Source organism: Aotus nancymaae, unplaced genomic scaffold (assembly GCF_030222135.1).
Source record: "Aotus nancymaae isolate 86718 unplaced genomic scaffold, 86718_ANA_hifiasm-v0.15.2.pri h1tg000051l, whole genome shotgun sequence".
NCBI lineage: Eukaryota > Metazoa > Chordata > Mammalia > Primates > Aotidae > Aotus > Aotus nancymaae.
The window spans coordinates 8967684-8986603 of NW_026988465.1; the positions used below are offsets into that span (position 1 = coordinate 8967684).

At 37.8% G+C, this 18920-nt stretch overlaps 1 long non-coding RNA gene across 1 annotated transcript; it reads right to left on the reverse strand.

Moving 5' to 3' along the window:
* Window positions 1-6076: 6076 nt before the first annotated feature.
* LOC105708697 (uncharacterized) lies at window positions 6077-17719 on the reverse strand. The gene is made up of 3 exons (XR_001105369.2): window positions 17635-17719; window positions 7677-7806; window positions 6077-6257 (listed from the first exon to the last, which is right to left on the reverse strand). It is a non-coding gene; the product is annotated as an uncharacterized LOC105708697 (long non-coding RNA).
* Between the last annotated feature and the right edge of the window lie 1201 nt (window positions 17720-18920).

Consider the following 18920-nt stretch of genomic DNA (forward strand, 5'->3'; position numbering starts at 1 on the left):
AACCAAGAGCATAAACATCAGCTCCTCAGGAAAGTGAAACCCTCCCCTTCCCTCCTCTACCAAGAAGAACACAGGCCTGGCCTAGGAGCTGAGTAGGAGTCCAATGGGAAACAGTAGTTTCTGTACCTGGACAGATTATTTTCCATTTTTAAAATAAAAAATATAAAAATAGGTGTCCCAATATTTTATTTGCATATTATTCTGGCATAGATCATCCCTTAGGATGCATCAACATCATTTCAGGAAAAAAAAAAAAAAAAAAACTAAGAGAATACTGTCTTCTACATTCTCATTAAATCTCCTTTTAATCTGTGGCTAAATATTATCATTCCTAATTTTAGGTCTTTATGATTTTGTTTTGGTTTTCTTAATCAAACTTGGTAGATAAATATTAATTTTATTGGACTGTGTAGGTAATGGTCTTTTGTATTTATCACTTTTTTGTCTTTCTAATTTATTATACTTTTACATCTAATAATTATTTCCTCTTTCTTTTCTTAGATTTATTTTATTGTGATATCAGCTTCTTGAGTTAAACACTAGGTTTTTTTTTTTTTTTAGTTTCAATCTTTCTGGTTTTGTGATTTAAAAAAATGTAAGATGCTTTTTTGGTTAAGGCATGATTAACAAATACAAATTGTATATACTATATTTACCGTGTAAAATGTGAGTAATGTTTTGATATATAAGTACACTGTGAAATGTTTAAATCAAACTATTGAATATATCCCTCACCTCACACACTTATTCTTGGTGGTGAGAATAAAGAGCTACTCTCTCAGTAATATTCAAATACACAATACATGTTTATTAACTGTAGTCACCATGCTTACAATACTAGATCTCCCAAACTTATTTTTTTATTAAGAAAGTAAAGGAATAAAATAATGACTACTCCATAGGCAGATGTGTGGTTATTTCTTGATGATATGCTAAACAAGGAGTGGATTCTTCATGCCTCCCTTTTTTAGACCATATAGGGTAACTTCCTGGTGCTGCCGTGGCATTTGTAAACTTAGACCTCCCAAACTTATTCATCCTGCCTAAATGAAACTTTGTATCCTTTGACCAACATCTTAAAATGATTTTTTTTCTCAGAATTTAGCTTTTGTTATATTGATAAGAAATGTTTTCCTGATGCCACTGTCTGAATATATTAATAATGTTTAAATCTATAACAGCATATTTGATTTCTTTTTCGACTTAAGTCTTATTTAGGAGAGTATCTTGATATTTACAAATAGTTGATTTAAAGGGAGAAAGAACAGTTTTGAAGTTTTTTTTCTATTTAAAGTTTTTGATCGCATTTATAGCACTGTGGTCTTCAAAATCTGTCTATACCACTTCTGCTTTGGGAAGTGTATTACAATTTTTCTCTGAAACATTTTTCTCTGAAACAGACTGTCATGGGTTCTCTGAATGGGTCCTGGCTTCCAAATTTAATCTCTAGTTCTTCCTCACTAGCCTTATTGGAAAGCATATAGCCACTTTAATTCTATAGGTAGTTATTTTAAAGATGAATTTCTATTTCTCTGTGTTCATGAGCAAGATTGGCCTGTAATTTTTTCTTTATATTTCCTTTTTTGTTTTTGTTTTGAGGTTGTTTAGACCTCATAAAATAAATTTTTTTTTTTTTTTTTTTTTAAAGAGAAAGAGAGACAATAGGAAGGAGGAAAAAGGAAGAGAAAGAGACAGAGAGAATGGGGAGGAGGGAGAAGGAAAAGAAAGAGGGAGAGAGAATGGGAGTATTGCTTTCTTGCCCAGGCTAGAATGCAATTTAGTAATGGGTATTGAAAACCTCTTTTATACTGATAATTATACTTAATGATGTAGTCAGGAAGGAATAAGGGAAGAAGATAACAAACAAACAGCCAACCAATATTTAATTTAAACCTATGAAATGCTATGCGATTACTGAGGAGTGATTTACTTCCAATTATATAGTCACCTTTGGAATAGGTGTGAGGTGTTAATGTATGTTTTGTGTATTTGAAGAGGAGAGTTCTATAAATGTTTATTAAGTTTACTTGTTCCAGGTCTGAGTTCAAGTTCTGAATATCCTTGTTAATTTTCTATCTCGTTGATCTATAGAATCGTTAGCTCTTCTTGTTGCATTGATCCTTTTGCCATTATGTAATGTCATTCCTCGCCTCTTTTGATCTTTGTTGCTTTAAAGTCTACTTTATCAGAGGCGAGAATTGCATCTCCTGCTTTTTGTTTATTAGTTTATTTTTACTCTCTGTTTGATTGGTAAATCTTCCTCCTTCTCTCTGAGTCTTTGTGTATTGTTGCATGTAAGATGGGCCCGGATGCAGCATACCGATGGGTTTTGGCTTTTTATCCAATTAAAATATATATAAGTTTAATACCGGCGTTTGATGCTAGCTGGCTGTTTTGCCCATTAGTTGATGTAAATTTTTTATTGTGTTAAAGTTCTTTGCTTTTTGATATATTTTTGGAAAGACTGATATTGGTTGTTCCTTTATATGTATAGTGCTTCTTTCAGAAGCTCTTGTAAAGCAGGCCTGGTGGTGGTGAACTCTCTAAGTACTTGTTTGTTCGCAAAAGATTTCATTTTTTCTTCGCACATAAAGCTTAGTTTGGCTGGATAGGAAATTCTGGGTTGAAAGTTCTTTTCTTTAAGGATGTTAAATATTGGTCCCCACTCTTTTCTGGCTTGTAGGGTTTCTGCTGAGAGATCTGCTGTAAGTCTGATAGGTTTCCCTTTATGGGTAACCTGACCTTTCTCTCTGGCTGCCCTTAGTATTTTCTCCTTCATTTCAACCCTAATAAATCTGGCGATTATGTGCCTTGGGGTTGGTCTTCTTGAAGAATATCTTTGTGGTGTTCTCTGTATTACCTGGAGTTGAATATTACCCTGCCTTGCCAGGTTGGGAAAATTTTCCTGAATGATATCCTGAAGAGTATTTTCCAACTTGGATTCATTCTCTTCATCACATTCAGGTACACCTATCAAACGTAAATTAGGTCTTTTCACATAGTCCCATATTTCCTGGAGACTTTGCTCATTCCTTTTCATCCTTTTTTCTGCATTCTTGTCTTCTCGTTTCATTTCACTGAGCTGGTCCTCGACTTCTGATATCCTTCCTTCTGCTTGATCAATTCGACTGTTTAAACTTGTGCATGCTTCGCGAAGTTCTCGTGTTGTGTTTTTCAGCTCCATCAATTCACTTATATTCTACTCTAAATTGTCCATTCTCGTTACATTTCGTCAAACCTTTTTTCAAGGTTCTTAGTTTCTTTGCATTGGGTTAGAACAAGTTCTTTTAATTCACAGAAGTTTCTTATCACCCACGTTTTGAAACCTGCGTCTGTTATTGGAACACACGTGTAATCTATTAAGCCTTGTTCCGTTACTGATGAGGAATTGCAATCCCCTGTAGAGGGAGAGGCATTCTGATTTTGAGTATTCTCTACCTTTTTACGCTGGTTTCTTCCCTTCATTATATATTTGTCCGTCTGTCGTCTTTATAATTACCGACTTTCTAACTGGGTCTCTGACGTCCAACTTGTTGATTCCCTGCGCCGAAATCTGAGCAATCCACTGAGCTGGCCAAAACAGCGGTGTTAAGATTGATGGTGCTTTTCTGCCCGGGAATCTCTGGACTCTGCACCAAGAACTGGCGTGCTAAGGCACCAGCAAAACCGCCACGCCGGCCACAAGAGTCGCCCTGGCGACGCGTGGAGCTCCTCCACTGGGAATCTCCTGGTCCGTGAGCAACTAATATTCGTCTGAAAGTGTGGCGTCCTCTCGTTCTTTGCGCTTTCACTGGGAGGTACGTGCCCGAGCTGCTAATCATCAGCCATCTTGGATCTCTCTCCTAAAATAAAATTTTTAAAAACTCTTTTTTCTATTCTTCCTTAAAGTTTGGTGAAAGTCTCATCATTTTCTTATATGATTGAGAGCTTTCTATACGGGAAGACTTTTAACTATAGACTCAATTTCTTTAATGGAAAAAGGGCTATATAGGTATTCTATTTCTTCTTGTATCTATTTTACTTTCTTCTCTAGAAATTTGTCCATTTCATGCACATTTCCAAAAGTTTTGGGATGAAGTTTTTCTTAATGTTCCCATAATCCTTGTCATTTTTCAAAATTAAATGATGCTATCATTTTTTACTTTTGATATTGGTTACTTCTATCTTGTTTCTCTTATTCTTGATAAAATAACTTTTGGCTTTGTTGATTTGCTTTATAGCATATCTGTTTTCCATTTCATTAATATCTGGTGTTTCTTTTATTATTTGGCAAACAAAATATGTCAGAGTAATGTACGTTTCCAAGACAAGGCACTATCTTGTACCTTGGGTTCTTTCTCTTGAATTTGTCACCTCCACTGAATAAAGATTAGCCTAGCCTACTAGAGGAATGAGAGACCATGTGAAACTATCAGGCCATCCTAGAGGAACAAACCCCTAGCCAACCCAGCAGCTAACCGTACACAAAGGTGAACCCAGCCAAGACCAGAAGAACACCCAGAGGAACCCACCCAATCTGCCAATCTGCTGCACCGTGGGCTACATAAATGAAGGTTATTTTCAGCTGCTAAATTTTGGGGTGGTTTGTTATGTGGCAAAAGCTAATTGGCATAGTCCCTATTCAAAACTTTTAAACTCAGGAGAAAGAGGAAAGAAAATGTTCAGATTTTTTTCAGGTTTTTTTTTTTTTTTTTTTTTTTTTTTTTATTGGCAGCTTAGCATTCTAGCAATCTGTGGGCAGGTAGGCATTCTTGTAGGTGGGGAATTTCATTAATATGCTAAGGCTGCACAGTGTTAACTGACTGTATTCCCAACTAGTAGTAATAAAGTGGTAATTAAGAGAAAGTCTGTGGGTCTGTGTTTATGGCATGTGGCCTTTGCTAGATGACCAGAGAAAGCTTCTCCATAGCACCCAATTACTGGAAGGTATGGAGATAAAACTGGATCAAGGAATGGATAGCCCATTCCACAGAAGCTACACCTCTACAGTGATCCATAAGATCAAATGGGAGAAGACAGTTTTGGAATTAGTTCAAGTTTGCAGCATGAGAGATGTCCAGTGCTGAATTCTGTTTGGACAATAGATGACCTTGGGGCACCCCAAGAAAAGAAGAGAATAACTTACTATTGATAAAGACACCATAGACAGTTTTGTATGATCATTACACATATTCTAATAGAAAATGACACATATAATTGACTTGACCTATTATGCTGGCAAGAGTAAAGGAATGCAAAAGCATGAAATTTCCAAACAAAAGAATTGTAAAAGATGATGAACTTTCAGATATTGATTCTTTGTGCTACAAACACCTTAACCATGAGTTATCACTGCAATGCAATATAGCAGCAAAGTCTGACAGGTAAAGGTTTGCAGTTGCTCGTTCAACAAGTTTTATCGAGTGCCTGGTATCTATAAGTGGTTGCAAGAGATACAAAAAAAATCACAATAAATTAGAAATAGGAGCTTTCTTGTAGGGGTAAGTAGAGTAGTAGAAAATAGTATGTTAGTGATACTAATACCTTCTTAAAAGTGATGGGTACCACTGAAAGTGTGAATACAATTTTACAGGCGTTCAGAGGAGAGTGGGATCAGGCAATGCTTCAGCCAAGGGTCATCATCTGATCTTCAAGGAAAGGCAGAGTTTGAATAAGAAGACACCCCACTGAGGAGGTGGAAGGAGATGGAGCCTATTTCATTCATTCATTCGCTCATTCATTCATTCATTTGGCCAGGAAAGGGATGGAGTTTCGCTCTTGTTGACCAGGCTGGAGTGAAATAGTGAAATGGTGGATCCCGGGTTACTGCAATCTCCACCTCCTGGGTTCAAGTTATTGTCCTGCCTCAGCCTCCCAAGCAGCTAGGATTAGAGGCATGCGCCACCACACCCAGCTAATTTTATAGTTTTAGTAGAGACGGGGTTTCACCACATTGGTCAGGCTGGTCTGGAACTCTTGACCAAAAGTAATTCAACCCACATCAGTTTCCCAAAGTGCTAGGATTACAGGTGTGAACCACCATGCCTGACCTAAGATGGAGGCTATTTCAACAAGAGACACTGGCCCAAACATTGAGTCCGAGCCATCAGATCGTTTATTTAGGAGGCAAATGAAGACTGAAAGAACACCAAGCTGAAGGTGGATGGATAACTAGTGTGACCGAAAAAAGTTCCCCAGTCAGGGTTTCCATTTCCTCACCTGTGCAATCCAGGTGTTAAGTTCTCATTATTTCTCAGCTTTCTTCTGGTTCTAAAATTCTGTAGAGGTTGGAACAAAATATGATAGTATTTTAAGTCATTAAAGAAAGCTGTAGTCATGGTTTCCTTTTTGCAGCATATTGTTGGTCATATCCTTGCTTTATTTAACATCAAGTCTTTGGGAATGCAATAGCTAATTATGACACTAAAACTATAAAAAACAGGATTTATTTACAGCAGTGTTTTTGACAGGATCTCTTAGAAGACTTTGTATAATAAAATAGAAATGTTATACATTAGTAATGTGTACAGCAGAAATTTGAAAGACATACTAGGAGGAAACAAATCGTTAGATATATCTATGAAACAAGAATTAAAGGCTCTAGGAAGATGTACTTATAAATAGCAGAAAAAAATGAGGATTTTTCAAAAATAAAATGATTCATTAAATGTAAAAATGAGAGATATTACAGAAAGAAGAATGAAGGAAAGAAATGAAATTTTCATCAAAATTTATCTAATGGTTTGATTATGCTGAAAATAAGGAAGTTTTGAAGCATGGTAATCATATATAGTTTTGCCTGAATAAGAATAAAATCAGAAAGAAGTGAAACTTTGAACTCGAATTGAAGAAGAACAGGTTTTCTTCCATGCAAAATGATTGAAAGGTCTGCCCTAACTACAGTAGTCTATAAAACCATAAATCATTATTATTTAGTACAAATAATTTTAAATCTTAAAAGTATTTTATGGTGTTTCTGATATTTCTAAGAGTGCAATTTAAATCTACATTTATGTCTTTCTTTTTTTCATTTTTAATATGAGACAGTCGTCTCACTGTGTTGCCCAGGTTGATCTTGAACTCCTAAACCCAAGATATCCTCACACCTCAGCCTCCCAAGTAGCTGAGATTACAGGCATGCATCACCATGCTTGGCCCTAAATCTACACGTAAATGCAGAGCATTTATGGTTTAGCTAAAGTAGCGGTCATTGCCATGACTTTCTCCAGAGATTATATCTAGGTGTATCAAATATTGGCCAGGTACAGTGTCTCACTCTTTTAATCCTGACACTTTTGGAAGCCTACGCAGGAGGATCACTTGAGACCAGGATTGGAAACCAGCCTGGGCAACATAGCCAGATCCTGCCTCTACAAAAAGTAAAAATAAAAATAAATTAGCCAGATGTGGTGGCACACGCTTGTAGTCCCGCTACTCAGGAGGCTGAGTCAGGAGGATCACTTGAGCCCAAGAGCTCAAGGCTGCAGTGAGCTGTGATCACATCACTGCACTCCAGCTTGGGTGACAGATCGAGATCTCATCTCTAAAAAACAAATAAACTAATAGATAAATAAATCAGTTAGTTAAATCAACCTAAATTAAATTAAATTAAAATATTACCAAGTCCACATGTACGTCAACGGCAAAAACCACAATTGCCTATGAATCAACTTAACATAAAGTATCATGTATTGTACATGTTCTCGAATTCTCTCCTGAACCACGCCTAGGAAGTCTGTTGTTAAAGCTAAAAATGTTGTCATTTCACATTACAATGTAGGTTATTGATTTTTCTTGTTTCTTCCCACATTGTCACTGACCCATATCCTGTAAAGCAGCAAGAGGGCTTTGACATCAGAAGGTGGGTAAAGATAATAGAAAATCACAAATATTTGGTAATTCTGTGCTGAAGAAGTAGATTGACCAACATGTAATTGGTTAAAGGATAAATTCCTGGACTGGATAAGATAGTATTTTATTCCAACACAAGTAAAACATTGCACAAAGGAGGCGGACTCATTTTTTAAAAAACCAGACATAGTTTTTCTATCCTAAAGCACATTTGCGGCCGCTAGCAGACAAGTACAGGTAATTGCCTCCAGGTGGTTGCCTGCAGGAAATCATTGAAATTCAGTGCTTGTAATGACAGTTTTCTGAGCAGCAAAAACTAACCTGCAGGAACCTCAGAGGTACAGATATATTTTAGAATAGCAATGCCAGCCATCTGAAAGGCCATAGATGCAGAATGCCCAGTTTAACAGGATACAGATTAAATAAAACAAGAATGAAGCTATGTTAATGACTAACAAAAATTCCAGATTATAAAAATTTTTCTTTCGCTTCAAAAAAATTTTAAACATTATTTTTCTTACATTTTTATTCATTGATGGTAACTGCCTAGCAATCATTTTTTCTCCCAGACAAAACAGGAATTACAAGAACAGTTCCATTTTTCTTAAAGTTCTGTTTTTATGAAAGCTTATGTTCAAAATTAATTGATTATTAAACAGTAACCCAGGAATTTTTTCCACTGTAAGTAGACACTCTAGGATATTTAACTAAAGACAGCAGATTAACCATTAGCATTTAGCTCATTGCTACTGCTCAAATGACGGTAATTTTTTTTGAAAGACACAGCATACAAAGACAAAATAAACAAGAATGGAAACAACAGCAACAGAAATTTGGAAGCTGGGAGCAGATCTGAGAAAGTTGGATTCTCAGCCAACTGCAGAGAGAGCTAAGAAGCTGACTGATTTTTTTTTTTTTATTTCAAGTACAGATCCAAGAATGGGCATCACTGGACATCTCTGGAAGTTCTGTTGCACGTAGGGTTGTGGAAGAAGCAGCTGGACTTCTGATCTCCTCCCTACTTCATGCAACAGGTCAACTACCCATCTTATCAGAAGATCTAAGAGATTTATTTCCTGGAGACAGACACATGGAGGATTCAAACTAAAAAGTGGGGAGTTGAGCTTACACGCTAAGTGCAAAAACTCCTCATATTTCTTAACCTTTTCTAGGCTGGAACACTGGTTGCTAAGTACACTCACTCTTATGAGTGCATACACATGCATACACAGACACATATGCCCTAGGCAGACAATTACAAGTCTTCTCTGGGGAATTTGACCACTCCGGTAGAAAAGATCTGAAACTACTGCCAATGAGGGCTCCACTAGGAAGAGCAAAGACAGGCCACTATACAGTGAAGTCCCCGGTCAATGAAAACTAGTCACACACTCCTCCTCCAATCAGCTTTATATATATATGTGTGTGTGTATATATATATATACACACACATATATATATATATTTTTTTGAGACAGAGTCTTGCTCTGTTGCCCACAGGCTGGAGTGCAGTGGCACAACATCGGCTCACTGCGACCTTTGTCTCCCGGATTCAAGCAATTCTCCTGTTTCAGCCTCCCGAGTAGCTGGGACTACAGGCATGTGCCACCACACCTGGCTAATTTTTGTATTTTTAGTAGAGATGGGTTTTCACCATATTGGTTAGGCTTGTCTTGAACTCCTGACCTCATGTGATCCACCCACCTCGGCCTCCCAAAGTGCTGGGATTACAGGTGTGAGCCACCATGCACAGCCTCCAGTTGGCTTTAAGTGCACCCGTCCTACTTGGAGTGGCCAACAAGGATCACTAGGATAGGATTCTAATCTGAGAGACACTGAAACAAACAATCAGGGGAAAAAGCAATGGGAGAAAACAGAGGCAGGAGGGGAGGATAACATTTGAAAATGATCCTTAATACATTCAGATAAGATATTGCTTATATGAGATAAGAAAGGGGTGCTATTTTAGAAAAAGAATATTTTGAGGAGGAAGAGCTTTAAAATAATTAAAATAGAATTGTGAAAGTAAAAAAATCAGTAGAAGAGTTGGAAGATGAATTAGAGAAAATCTTCTAAAAGCAGAGGTAAAATAGAAAATAAGGAATAAAAGATAAGAAAAAATACCGGACATGTCTAGGAGGTCCAACGTCTGTATGACAGGAGTTCCACAAAGAGAGAACTTAAGAAATAGAGAATAGGGACTGGCTGAGGTCGCTCACACCTGTAATCCCAGCACTTTGGGAGGCTGAGGCAGGCGGATCACCTGAGGTCAGGAGTTCGAGACTAGCCTGACCAACATGGAGAAACCCCATCTCTATTAAAAATACAAAATTAGCTGGGCATGGTGGCACATGCCTGTAATCGCAGCTACTTGGGAGACTGAGGCAGGAGAATTGCTTAAACCCGAGAGGCGGAGGTTGTAGTGAGCAGAGATCATGCCATTGCACTCCAGCCTGGGCAACAAGAGCAAGACTCCTCAAAAAAGAAAAAAAAGGAAATAGAAAATCGGAAATCATCAATGAAACAACAGAAAAACATTTCCCCCAAATGAAAGATCATGAGTTTTTAGGTCAAAATAAGCCACACAGAGTCCAGCACTAGAAATAATTTAAAAAACAACCTTAAGACACATCATTGGGAAGTTTTTTGGAACTCTGGGATGAAAAAAATATATTATGAGCTTCTAGAAAGAAGAGATTTTGTAAGAAGAATCAAGATTCAGAGTGGCTTGACATTTCATAGTAGAAATGCTAGAAGCTAGAAGACAATGAATTTAATGCCTTCAAAATTATGTGGAAAAATTCATTTTATTCTAGAATTCTCTATCCAGCTGAACTATAAATTAAGTGTGAAGGTAGAATAAAGACATTCTTAGATTTGCAAGACCTCAAAATCCTTTGTTTGCTGTGGATCCTTTCTTAGGAAGCCCTGGAGTATGGGACCACCCCAAATGCCGGAATAAACTCAGAAAGAAGGAAGGCATGGGATATGTGAAATTGTGACCCACTCGACCAATAGGAGAAGTCAACCCCAGGGATGATGGTGAAGGGGATCTCATGAAAACTGGTTGGTCAGGCCTAGTGTGTGACTCTTGAGAATACAGGACACAAAGCTCTGGGTGAGAGCTATTGGATAGAACCCAATTAATACAATATTAGATGAATTTGAATGTGTTGAGATGACATTTACGTCTTAGGTTGAATTCATAAGTACAGTCATGTGTTTTTTAATGACAAGAATACATTTTGAGCCATGTGTCATTAGGCCATGTTGTTCTGCTAACATCGTAGACTCAATAGAGCCTACTATACACCTAGGCTGTATGTGACAGCCTGTGGCTCCTTGTCCAAAAACCTGGACAGCATGTCACTGTACTGAATACTGCATGCCACTGAAATACAATGGTAAGTAGTTGTTTATCCAAACATATCTAATCATAGAAAAGGTGCAGTAAGAATATGGTACAGGCCCGGGCGCGGTGGCTCACGCCTGTAACCCCAGCACTTTGGGAGGCCGAGGCGGGTGGATCACGAGTTCAAGAGATCGAGACCATCCTGGTCAACATGGTGAAACCCCATCTCTACTAAAAATACAAAAAATTAGCTGGGCATGGTGGCGCATGCCTGTAATCTCAGCTACTCAGGAGGCTGAGGCAGGAGAATTGCCTGAACCCAGGAGGCGGAGGTTGCGGTGAGCCGAGATCGCGCCATTGCACTCCAGCCTGGGTAACAAGAGCGAAACTCCGTCTCAAAAAAAAAAAAAAAAAAAAAAAGAATATGGTATAAAAGGTTTTTAAAATGATACACCTGGATAGAGCACTTCCCATGAATGGAGCTCACAGGACTGGAAGTTGTTCTGAGTGAGTCAGTGAGTGAGTGGTGAGTGAATGTGAAGGCCTGGGACATTACCGTACACTACTTCAGACCTTTAGAAACACTGGACACTTAGGCTACACTAAATTTATTTTTTAAAATTTTCTTTCCTCAGTAACAAATTACCCTTAGCTTACTGTACATTTTAAGCTTTAGAAATCTTTTAATTTTTTTAAGTTTTAGACTCTTTGAGTAACATTTAGTTTAAAAGACAAACACAGGCCGGGTGCAGTGGCTCATGCCTGTAATCCCAGCACTTTGGGAGGCCAAGGCAGGTGGATCACCTGAGGTCAGAAATTTGAGACCAAACTGACCAACATGGAGAAACCCCATCTCTACTAAAAATACAAAATTAGCCGGGTGTGGTGGCACATGCTTGTAATTCCAGCTACTTGGGAAGCTGAGGTAGGAGAATCGCTTAAACCTGGGAGGTGGAGGTTGCAGTAAGCCGAGACCACGCCATTGCACTCCAGCCTTGGCAACAAGAGTAAAACTCCATCTCAAAAAAAAAATACAAGCACATTGTACAGCTGTACAAAATATTTTCTTTCTTTATAGTCTATAAACTTTTTTAATTTTTATTTTTATCTTTTACTCTTTAAACATTTTTGGTAAAAACTAAGACATAAACACACACATTAGCCTTGGCCTGCACACAGGCACGATCATCAAGACATCACTAGATGGTAGGAATTGTTCAGCTTCATTATAATCTGATGGGACCACTGTCATATATGCGATCTGTTGTTGCTTGAAATGTCATTGTGCAGTGTATGACTGTCCACAGACAGCCAAGCAAATACACAAACTAATCAATGATGTTCTTTATGAAAGCACAAATAGGGAAAAATAATCACAGTGTATTGTACGGCTTAGCTGTGAATAGTGTTCTTAGTCTCAGTGACAATGCACCTGTAAACACCAACTGTTGACCCAACCAAAATCATAACCTACATGGGGCACAGAGGGGACAGCAATGTAACTGTGTGTGCTCGGGGACAGAGGGAGCAGCACAAAAAGAGAGCTAAAGCTCCACAATTTCAGAGTGAGAAGGTAATAGATAAGACCTAGATTGAAAAGGCCAAAATTACATTTTATTTAGAGATGCAAATGTAAATATTAAAAAATTGGTAAGAGAGTTGAAAATATTTTTGCCTAGGGAGTAGGATATAGTGACAGCAGAGATGGTAAGAAATGGCTTTTTTTCTTAACATGCTATAAAACAAGCTGACTCTTTAAACTCTGATGAAGTATTATACATTGATGTAAATTTAAAAAAGAAAGAAAACATTGAGATGAAAAGATAGGCCGGGTGCGGTGGCTCAAGCCTGTAATCCCAGCACTTTGGGAGGCCGAGGTGGGTGGATCACAAGATCAGGAGATCGAGACCATTCTGACTAACACAGTGAAACCCCATCCCTACTGAAAATACAAAAAAAATTAGCTGGGCGTGGTGGCGCATGCCTGTAGTCCCAGCTACTTAGGAGGCTGAGGCAGGAGAACTGCTTGAACCTGGGAGGCGGAGGTTGTAGTGAGCCGAGATCGTGCCACTGCACTCCAGCCTGGGCGACAGAGCAAGGCTATGTCTCAAAAAATAAAAAAAAAGAGAGATGAAAAGATATATTCCTAAAATGTTTGGGTGAATCATTTTAGGTGAAATGGCTAAGGTAGATAACTTATCTGATAATGATTATACCTTTCTACTTGTTAGCTGATTCATAGAGTCATATGAATAATCATTTATTGAATGATTACCACATGCAGGGTTCCATGGGAAAGGTAAATAAGGAAGAAATACACCATGATTTTCTTCCTTATGTTGCTTGCAAGTGAATGTGACATGTATTTAAAATATGTTTTTTTTGTTTATATGAATAAATAAAAAAGAACTAGGGCAGAGAGAAAGGACAGTACATACATATGACGGTATAAAAGAAACAAGATCCAGAAATCTATTTGTTGAATATGGAAATTTGAATTGACCATTGAAGGAAGAGGTAGACCAGAGAGCTGGGACTAGCATGAGAAAAATTATGAAGACAGGAAGTGTCTCAGCATGATTGGATTGTTGCAATTCGTTAATTATAATGAAGAACAAAGAAAAGAATGCTAACTCCAAGAGAGCATGCATCTTGTGTGTCTTGTACGTTCCCAATACTAGAATGTTATATTGCCTGGCATATAACAGATACTCAGTAAACATTTGCCCAGTGAATGGATGGGTAAGATCGTAGAGATAGTTAGAGGTTGATAACAGAGGACTTTGAATTCCATGTTAAATTTTGAATTAAGACTGTAAGTAAATAGGAAAATATTTGAGGAGAAGATCGTGACAGCTCTAATTAGCTGAGTTTAGGACAAGTTAGAAGCATGCAAGGTGTCAGGTCAGTTAGGAAGAAATGATAAATAAAGGTCTGAATTTTTAGCAACTAAATTAGAAAGGAAGAAACAGATCAGTTATTGCAGAAGCTAACCATGATTTTATGGAAATGTAGTAAATTTGAAGTTAGAAAAAATTGAGTTAAATCCTGTCTCTGTCATTTAATGGGTGTGGAGATCTGGACAAGTCCTAGGATGCCTTCTATGAACATCAATTTCCTCAGTAAAGTCAGGAATACAGTCTGCAAATACTTCACCTGTCGTCTAAAGCGTATCAGGTAACTCTCAAGGATATGTCAATACGTTAACCCAGGATAAACTGACATGAGAATAAAAGAAGAGAGAAGTACAAGAGAGACATAACACATAGCCAGGAGCGGAGCTAAAAATCCACCATCATACACAAAATTATGGGAAAGCATTTTGGAAAATGAAGAGTTATATAGACATTCGATGTGGTTGACCTATGACGTTTCTGATGTAGTGGAAGCTTGAAAGACATTATCACTGTGTCAGAGGAAAGGACATTACATTGATGCAGAGGGAATCGGAGCCATTATAGATTAAGCTTTTAAGAAGTTTGGAGATCAAGAGACAACTGCAAAGACAAGTAAAATCTAAAAAGGTAAGTTCATGATTCCGTTTTATATTCTCAAAGTGTTTGATGAAAATATTCACCAATCTTTGAAGGAGAACCAAAGATTCTTTAACCTAGAGTGGACTTTCGTGAGCTAGTCTAACGCAGACACCTTGCAGGTAGGAAGTAAAACCCAATGAGGTGTCAATGTTAGCAGTAGAAGGTACCACTTACATATGTTTCTCAACAGAAACAAAACAAACACACACATTTTTAAAACCCTAGATATAATAATCGATAGACTATGGGTCTCATTTCCCTAGAAGGATGGTTCATGGATAGCGTGTAGAGTTGATTATTAATTAATGAATAAGGGAGACTTAAGGGAAGGTAAGGCTATATGTATAAGATAGAATTGTGTTTTCTAAACAATTTAGATCAGAAAATAGAAACCTAGGAAAAGTGAAACAATAGCACTTAAAGGGACAGGCCTGATTAATTAACTAATTGGGAATATGCCAATTTTATTTTATTTTTTATTTTTATTTTTTTGAGACAGGGTCTCATTCTGTCACCCAGGCTGGAGTGCAGTGGCGTGATCACAGCTCATTGCAGCCTTAACCTCCCTGGGCTCAGATGATTTTTTCACCTCAGCCTCCCAAGTAGCTGGGACTACAGACACACCCGGATAATTGTATTTTTTGTAGAGATGAGGTTTCATTCACTAAGTTGCCCAGGCTGGTCTCCAACTCCCGGGCTCAGGTGATCCACTCACCTCAGCTTCCCAAAGTGTTGGGATTACAGGCACAAGCCACCGCGCCTGGCCTGCCAATTTTATATGAGCCTTGTGGATCACTTCATGAGGTGGTCCTAGAAATGTGCGATCCAGCTAGATCTTAGAGAGATTGGCCTAGAGCATTCGGATGAGCAACAAGGAGGAAAGTAAGCATTCTGTGCCACGATGCTGATTGAAACAGGAGTATGCACAAAGGAAGCGCCTAACTTTTTGCAGGAACAGTGAGTGGACCCATTTAGCTGAAGTGAAGCCTTCGTTTAGGGAAGTAGGTGAACACAACGTTTTGGGGTGATTGCTTGCATCATACCGAGGTTTAAAGCCAGCTAGGGAATATGTACCTTGTAGTTAGAGGGAAGTGACTCGGTTTCTTCAGTGAGGGAGTTATATGATGACAGCATTCTTTTTAGGAGACAATTAGGGTGGTGTGCCTGATTAACAGAAGCTAGGAATGTTTGGACTTTAGCCCTATCTTTTCCAAGTTGATGTCATGGTAGACAACTGCATTCTCTCCCCAGACACTCTTAGATGTTAATATTGGCAACGCTGGAAGAATCTGTTGAGCAGTTTTTATGAAATGTAATATGAGAGGTACTTGCTTTTCACCTTCAGTAACTTTTTCGAAGAAGAGTGAGGAAAAGTTTTAAAATATGTCACATTGGACCTCTACGTTTTAGAGTAATAATAATAGAATCCCACATTTTCTAAATGAAATGAAGCAATGAGTTAGAGTTGAGAAAATAGGCAGAAAGACCTTGGTTAAGACAAAAACAGAGGATTATAAAAATGTTTTTGGGAATGATGTCAGAATCGTAGGTATGGGTGGTCGTAAAGAGATAATTCTGATTTTAATCAGTCAAGTCATCTATATTCAAGAAGCCAGGTGTCAGAGCAATACAAACGAGAGGGAAAAGAGAGTGCGTAGTAGTTTTCATCCAAGGAAATCAAAGCCATTGTAACTATTAATATTAATAGAAGTAATTGTAAGTGAATTTAGGAGGGTAGATATCCAATTCACCATCTTCATAGCATCTAGAAAAATACTGTCCTGAGTTTAAGATAAATCATTCATTTCAAATTAAGAAGCAGAGAAGAAAAAGGAAAATAGAGCAGTAGAATGGCAAGTAGTTACAAGTAGGTAAATAAATGCTTGCTTAAAAAGAAATCCAATTACTAATCAGTGAAAAAACGAGGATATAATGAAGAGACATGGAAGAATAAGATGAAGGAGACATTACACATAGGGGAAAATACGGAGGAAGGGAGCTATTTAGTCAGATACTCACAGAAGCAGATACTTTCAGATTACTTAGTAAGCACTCATTGCTCTTTTGCAAGGTATCCCTAATAACTAAGGAGTAGGTTATTATCAGCCCATTTTACAGATGGGGACACTGTCAAATGTCATTTAGTACTTTAGCATATTAAACTTAGGTGGCTAATTAGCAATGTATCTGAGATGGAATTTGGCAGTGGTAAGAAGCATTAATATTTCTTTATTTTCAGGACTTTCAGTGTAACTTAGAAGAATCATTCCTTTGACTTATCTGCTGTACAACTGGTCAATATTGCATGATGACTTCTCAATATTACCATTGATTTAGGTTGCCAGGAAAAAATCAAGCATGCTTCAAGGAGATTTTAGTAGCAAGAAATCCATACTATTTGACACCTGCTATTATTTCCACAGCATCCCAGAGTTTCTCATTTAAGTACTGCCTAATATTATTCTGGCTTTCTTTGAATTTGTGAACACGCACAAAAAAATGTTTTGTTCTAATTTGTTGCAGAATGGCAGTTTGGCCTTTTGGGAATATGAATCATGGGTCACTGACATCAAACAACTTACATTTGGAAACTTTTTGAATAATAATTGATTTGGGACAAGTCTTTTTTTTCCCTTAATAAGAAATTGGGAGATTTCTTAATAAGAAATATCATTAGAGTTTCTAATTTTAAATTGCATGAATTTGTTTTAATTGTATGAAAATGAATACAAAATAATCAGTTGCTCAAAGTAGATACCAAAAGGAATGGTTATTAAGACAGTAGAAAAATATTTTCAAAGAATATTCATAGGATAACCATCCTCCTCCCCCAAATCAAACCTGAGGCAATAGAAAACTATGCTTTCAGAATAATAAAACAGCAGAAAAGCTCCCGTGAGAGAATGTCTGATTTACCTTTCTGGAAATCACTTTATTTTGTTCCAGAAGGGTGGACTATGGAACTTTCTGCGAGAACATGGTTACAAAACTGTTGTGTGATCAAAGCTCCGGAGGGAGGGACTGTTTTGACTCTCTTGTTACTATGTGAGGGATGGAATTTTGCAACCAGAAGGTTCCACAACAGTTGGAAACGACAGTTGTATGAGTAGCGAGCCGAAGACAAATGTGTGTGTCCTGTTACTCCTGCTCTGAGAACAACACACTGCCGCCGTGCCAAGGTTTCCGGCTTGCATCAATATTTTTTATAATTACCAAACCTCATGTGCATAACCCATTAGCAGCAAAAAAAATCTTACAAGTAACATCTACACTGTCTTTAGGTTAGACAGCCATCTGGCTAGCTGATATGCGCATGCACACACACACATGCACACACACAGATAGCCTTATTTAGATGCCTTATTATAACCCTTGTTCCATTTTCAATCATCTACCATAAATCAAGCTCCACCTCCTTTTGCAGAAATTAAAACAGCTGAAATTTAAAAAGCACTTAGAACATGTTAAAGCTCACCATGGGCTATTATCATCCTGTTGATATAAGTGGCTTACTCTTATCTTCCATTTTCTGGCTCATCTCTCACTCGTGAATTCAAGTCCCTATCATTTTCCTTAGCTTCTGGAAAGTCCATTTTATCTGTTGCCCTTTCTCTAACTTTTCCCAAGGTGGACTTTGACTCTAGACTCGTGGGTTCCTTCATATTGATGTCCACAGACATTTTGGCACAAGAGGAACTACCACGAAAAGGAGATGCCAATAAATTCAAAACTGTAAATTGAACTGTGTGCTTTTACAAACAAAATAGTATGGAATAGTATGTAGCAGAAAGTTTAGGGAAGGGAAAAATGAGCGATTTAAGTGTTGTTTGCCAGAAACAATTCATCTGCAAAATTTGATCCAACAAGCAGGCATCTGGAGAAAGCTTCTTGTGTTTTACAGCTTTACAGAAAATTTAGAGTCAGAAGCTGGTGAGTTTGGGATCTGGTAAGGTTTGGGGAAACTGAGACATTAAGGTAGGAGGTAGATATTGGGAATTGAGATGTGTTTGAAAAAAAAAGGCACTTGTAACGCTAGTGGGGGGTGAAGTCGTGGGGTTGGCAGTTTATTAACAAGAAGGAAATGAATGATTTAGATGGGAAATATGAAATGCTTTAGGATTGTGTGGAATCCTGTCCTGTAGCCTGGTCCACGTGCCTAGTATACCCACCTGCTGATGCTGAAATCCCATAAATATAGACAT